Here is a 5785-nt window from a genome sequence, read left to right as displayed (position 1 = left end):
AAGAAAGGAATCGCTGAATACAAACAAAGCAGCAACTCCCCGAACAAAGACCTGCGTGCATCCACAAAAGATAATGTTATGCATTTTGGTGGAAGAGCGACAGTGGCGTGTACTACGAACTGCTTCCCCGAGGTGTAACCTCACTGTTGATCTGTATTGCCAAAAATTGAGACGTCTCGCATACGCAGTCCAAGGAAACGACCAGGAAGATACATAAAGCAATGTTACTCCACGATAACGTCCGCCCGGATTCTGCTAGACTGAGAAGAAACACTGTACAGACGTTGGGTTGGGAAATCAGTCTGCACCCCCATTATCCACCAGATCCTGCCCTCAGACTTTTACCTTTTCTGCTTCTATCGAACAACCTTCGACGAACTTCTTTTCCTGATGAAAATGCGCTCTGAACACGGCTCGATGAGTTCATCATCTCATAACTTCGTGATTTCTACAATTGCGGATTCGAAAAGTTACCCCAGCGTTGATGACGTTTGTTGAGTAAAGCCTCTGCTATGTGGATGTGTTGTGTTGTGTCTGTAAAAATCATTAAAAATGCGACGAACTTATGCACCAACCTAACACTGTGTGGATGTAGACATTGGTAGCTCATTGCACCCTTCTTAGTTTTTGCGGGGCATTCAAAATCTTTGTGGCAGTCGATCCCATATATCCGCTCAAGGGTAAAGTTTGACAAATAGAGAAATCTAAAATATTCCTCCGGGCCGGATTTGAACCGGCGACCTATGGATATCTGCCAGAATGACCACTACAGTCCACCGCTCTACCAACTGAGCTACCGAACGAGCGCAGACACGGCTTTCTCATGTGACCCAGATAAGTGGCTGCCTCGCACCAGAGCCGTCTCGTAGCACGGTCTTCGCGCGGGCGTCGAGTCAGCGGCGTGTGTATATAGTGCTCTTCTAGTGTGACTCGTTCTGGCGACAGCTTCTCCACCACTGGGAAGGAAAGGTCGTCCGCTGGCCGCAGTTGCTGAATTACGGTAGCTCATTGACAAGCGTCGTCGTATTACACACACACACACACACACACACACACACATTCATTCTACCTATCACTGCAGCTTACGTGCCCGAAGGCACAGGTTTTTCCTAGTTCTGTTGACAGATGCGAGAGGAAGAGAGACTGCTGTGCGAGATCTGACCGTGCAAATCTCACCTGCACAGTCATTGCGGGAGTACTATCTGCGCATGTCAGAAAACCAGTTATGTATTTATTTTTTTTTGTAATTTGTAGATTATAGACGTCATCCATGAAATAAAGTTCGTTTGACATATGTTAGTTTATCTGAATACTGTGTTATATTCTTCGTAAACGGATCCGCCACCCCTTCGCCAAGTATGTCCTGTGGACAGGATACTTGTCTTGCTCATGTACTTCTAACGAGCGGAAAAGTAAGAAACGGAGAAATCGCACAGGAGAAAAGATCTCTTACATTTTTTGAAAAACTGAGGACTCTTGCAGAAGTGCAATGAAAAGGAAAGTGGTAAATTAGGAATTTGTGATTTGATGATTTAGTATTTTCATCAGAACTGCAGAACCTTTGATTAATTTTCATCACACAGTTTCTTATTTACTGCGTAGTACAACGCTAACACAGCGTCAGAATTCGGAACACCAAGCACACGCCAACTGAACTGCCAGTAGTATGCACTTCACAGATCGTTATTTAAGCCCTGATCCCTTATTATACGGGGCGAACAAAACCTTTGTTTGAGGGCATTGCTGAAATGTAAATGTTATGTCTCCGCTGCGGGTATATAAGCACCGATGTGTAGGCAAGGGATTAGTGTAGCATTCGTGTTTATGCGACGTTCATGCGGTAAATGCACAAACGTAAACAATGGCAACGTTATTACAAAACGCGTTTAAACAGGACCAACTTGCTGTTATTCTTTTCTTAGGTGCTGAAGGACAAACACCGGTAGACATACATCGGAGCATGAGGCAAGTGTGTGGAGCAGCATGTCTGTCGAGAACCACCTTTGTCGAATGCTGAGCCATGCGATTATCCCGCCTTCAGTTCCGTAATACAGTCATTGAAGGGTTGACAATTCCTGTCGGACGAAAACGTGCAGCCGGCAAGTAAGAAATTCTTCAAGCACCAGGACTCGGCGTTTAACCAAACTTGCATCTTCAACTGGCGCGTCGGTGGTATGATTGCCTCGGTTCTCACGGAGATTTTGCCGGACTAGAATACCAGTTCTGGACTATACGGCCCTCGAACGGAGACGCCTTGGCCGAACTTTATATTTCAGAAAAATCAGTATTTAGTTTGCAAACGAGCCATTTGGTGCTTTTCTATAACAACCATCAGGCAGCACGTTTCCATAATTTTAATGATTTGGCAATTTTATCAAAATAAGTTGAAATCTCTTCACCAAATAACAATGGAAGTTTGTAACATGGTCAGTACTTAACTGAGACGAAAAATAGTTTTTATCGTTTGAAACTTTAGTTCTCCATAGGTCCAATCTTTTACATTAAAAATGCCTAAGACTTGCACTCTTTATATAGTAGATGCAGCAGATACGACGAACTTTGAAGACTGTGAGTAATGGTTATCATTTTGGAGTAAAGAGAGAAGATTCTGGTTGGGGAATATGGCTTCTGGACATATTAGCTCTTGAAAATATGCGATCGTGTACGTGCCAATTTAGGCGTTATTGGTTCGTAAGTATCCCATTTCTTTACTGTAACAAGAAAGCCAGGCAACATAGCAAATAATTTCACACGTCAGTGCTACAAATGCCGTCCTTTGCTGTGATTCAGCACACCTACAACCTAAGGCACCATAGAAGGTGTTGGAGAACCTGCAATTACGTATTTGCATAAAAATGTGAGCCAAAATAATGTTGCACAATGGAGGGGACATGGATTGTGGTGTGTACATCTAGCAGTTGAAAACACATTTGCTGGGTCTATAGACATGAGAAACACGTTATTTGACTTTGTAAATTATACAGATGATTTGGAACCTGATAAATCACCAGCATCAATATTAGCGAGTGGAAATATCCGTTTTCTCTATATTTCTTTTGTCGAGTTTTTTTCATGGATAAGTTTCTAGTTGCTCAGTTTTCTAGAGCATGCTCCACTTCGCTTTAGTTTGGTTTGTAGAGAAATAATTTCCAGTCTACATCTTGGGAATTATGTTGTGCAGCCGTGTGCTTGATATTTAAAAGTATTGCGAAAATAGTGTAATATTATGGCAAACTATGTGAAAATACATGTGTTCTTGTAATCCCCAAGTCTGGAGTCATCTTGGGTTATGTCACAGATGAGAGGGCTCTCTGGTGGCAGTAGTGTGTACTAGGTCAATTGGACTCTAGATCTCTTGGTGGAGACACTGTCTGCCGCCATTTTCCCTTCGCCATCTGGAGTTGGATCACAGAATGGACATCACTGCACTCTGGTGGTGGTACTGTGTACTTGGTCCAGACCTCATGGCGAACACACTGTTTTCCACCACCTTGGATAATGGTACTTGCATTGTCAGCTGACGTCATGGCGGCCATCTTGGATTACATCACAGATGAGAGCGCCCTCTTGCCGTGGTACTGTGTACTAGGTCAGCTGCAGTCCTGACCTCGTGGTGAACATACTGGATGGCTGTACTGTATCTAATTGTTTAAATCAAGACTTATGTCCAGCACAAGTCGAGACCTCTTCCCACCATTTCCTAGGATGAAGTGGCAGTCAGTTGACTTAGGTTAGTGGAGGTAGTCCAAGTGCTATTACTTCCACGCCATTTTCTTAGGTTAGTAGAGATATGCAAACTGACCTATCTTCCAGCCAAAATGCAAACTTTCCACCAGTTCATAGGAGGAGGTGGCGGTCAGGTGACAGCTTAGTGGAGGTAGTCCAAGTGACCTATCTTCTCGCCATTTTCTTAGTTTAGTAGAGGTAACCATGGTGTGATGCATTATCCTGATGGAATTTGAACTTCCTGCCATTTTCTGGGGCAAGGGAGTGGAGGGAGTGTTAGGTTTTGGAGGTAGCCCAAATGACCTATCTTCCTGCCAAAATTCAAACTTCTTGCCAAAAACCAAACATCCTGCCAAATTCAAACTTCCCACCAATGTGCTGTTGCCAAATCTACACGCCGCCATCTTGGATGACGTCATCGCCACAATCTTGGATACATCTGGCAACAATGCAGAGAGTGCTTGTACCGCCCTTGCACCAATACTTCTACATTCCTATATGACCAGCAATGTTTTGATATGACACAAAATCATAAGAAAAAAGTATAAAAAGGAATATGAAGTTCTAGTTTCAGGGCTTAAAGCAAATGCATACACAGAAAATACAGTTCTTCCAGATGAATAATTTTCATGCAGATACATATCATGCCCGTAAAACTTCACCTTGTCACCTGTCACAAACTACGGTCCTGTACCATATATATCACCTCCTTTGCCTTGTGCCTTACTTTTTATGCCAGGGTCTATATTACTAGATTTTATTTTTGTTAGAAGTGCCTGATAATATACACTGCCCGAAAAAAGATTAGTACATCTGGAAAGTCGACGTCGATTTTGGTCCGATGATGGCATATGACACCTGGGGGATAGTGTTTTCACTGTCGTCCGACAATAGATAGCGTAGTGTCGTAGCTACAAGGGCGCCATCAGTGCCTACACTTGAATGGGGAATGCTCAAAGCAACCACAGCACACATAAAAGGGCATGTTAGCCTAGACATGTCAACACGAACTGTTGCAAACTGTTTATTGTAAGTGACACTATGGGCATGCACACCTCTAGCCCGTCTGCCACTCACGCCACAGCATCGGCGGCTCGACTGGTGTCGGAGAATCAGTTGGAAGATGGAATGGCGCATCGTGGTCTTCAGCGACGAAAGCAGATCTATGCCATGCAAGTGATGGCAGTTTGCACGTACGGCATAGATCTGGTGATCGCTGTCTCGTAGAGTGCATTCATCCAAGATATACTGGTCCCACCCAGTCTTTATAGTCTGGGGTGCGATAAGGTACAACACTCTGGTTCTTCTGGAGAGGGCGGTAACCAGTGCTCGGTACATTCGGTTTGTTGTTAGACTCATTCTTTTGCCATGGTTTCAACAGGAAGGTGATGTGTTATTCCAAAAGGATAATGAATGCTCACACACTACCCGTGAAACTCAATGTGCTGGCCAGCACGATCTACAAACTTCTCCCCAATCGAGCCCATGTGAGATATGGCGTGACGAGAAGTGACTCGTGCGACACGTCAACCAACAACTCCTACAGAACTCCGTGAGCATCTTGAGCAGGCATGGCATAACGTTTTCCAGGGCAGTATTCACCATCTGTACGATCCCCTGAATGCCAGAGTCAATGACTGCATTGTCGCCCGTGGAGGTTACAACACGTGCTAGTGTGAGTGTTTCAGCATGGGTCGATATCTGGTAGCTCTGAACCGCTTATGCTATTGATCTGTAAATGTAATCATTTCATGTACTCTATATGCACTATTAAAACAACAAATCTTGACTGAACTGGAACCCCTAAAACGGTGTACTATTTTTTTCCAGCAGTGTATTTGCATCATAAGTGAAAGTAGAATATAAATGACTCATTCTAAAAAAAAGTAGATTTTTCCTGGAATGAAGTGCGATATGAACCTAAAATTTTCTGCTTGAGAAGACCTGTAACAGAGGTGGTAATACTGAAGTTCATCTCGACCCCATGGTACGAACAACTCTGTTTGTCTACAAAGTTCCATTTGCTCCACATATTTGTAGTGAATTTCTTGGGTGAATT

At 43.6% G+C, this 5785-nt stretch overlaps 1 non-coding gene across 1 annotated transcript; it reads right to left on the bottom strand.

Moving 5' to 3' along the window:
- Positions 1 to 713: 713 nt before the first annotated feature.
- Trnay-gua (transfer RNA tyrosine (anticodon GUA)) lies at positions 714 to 803 on the bottom strand. The gene is given in 2 exon segments: positions 714 to 749; positions 767 to 803. It is a non-coding gene; the product is annotated as a tRNA-Tyr (tRNA).
- Positions 804 to 5785: the final 4982 nt, after the last annotated feature.

This window comes from Schistocerca nitens, chromosome 2 (assembly GCF_023898315.1).
Source record: "Schistocerca nitens isolate TAMUIC-IGC-003100 chromosome 2, iqSchNite1.1, whole genome shotgun sequence".
In the NCBI taxonomy this organism is placed as follows: Eukaryota; Metazoa; Arthropoda; class Insecta; order Orthoptera; family Acrididae; genus Schistocerca; species Schistocerca nitens.
The sequence above is the reverse complement of the archived record's forward strand: the minus strand, read 5'-3'. Positions and strand labels throughout refer to the sequence as shown.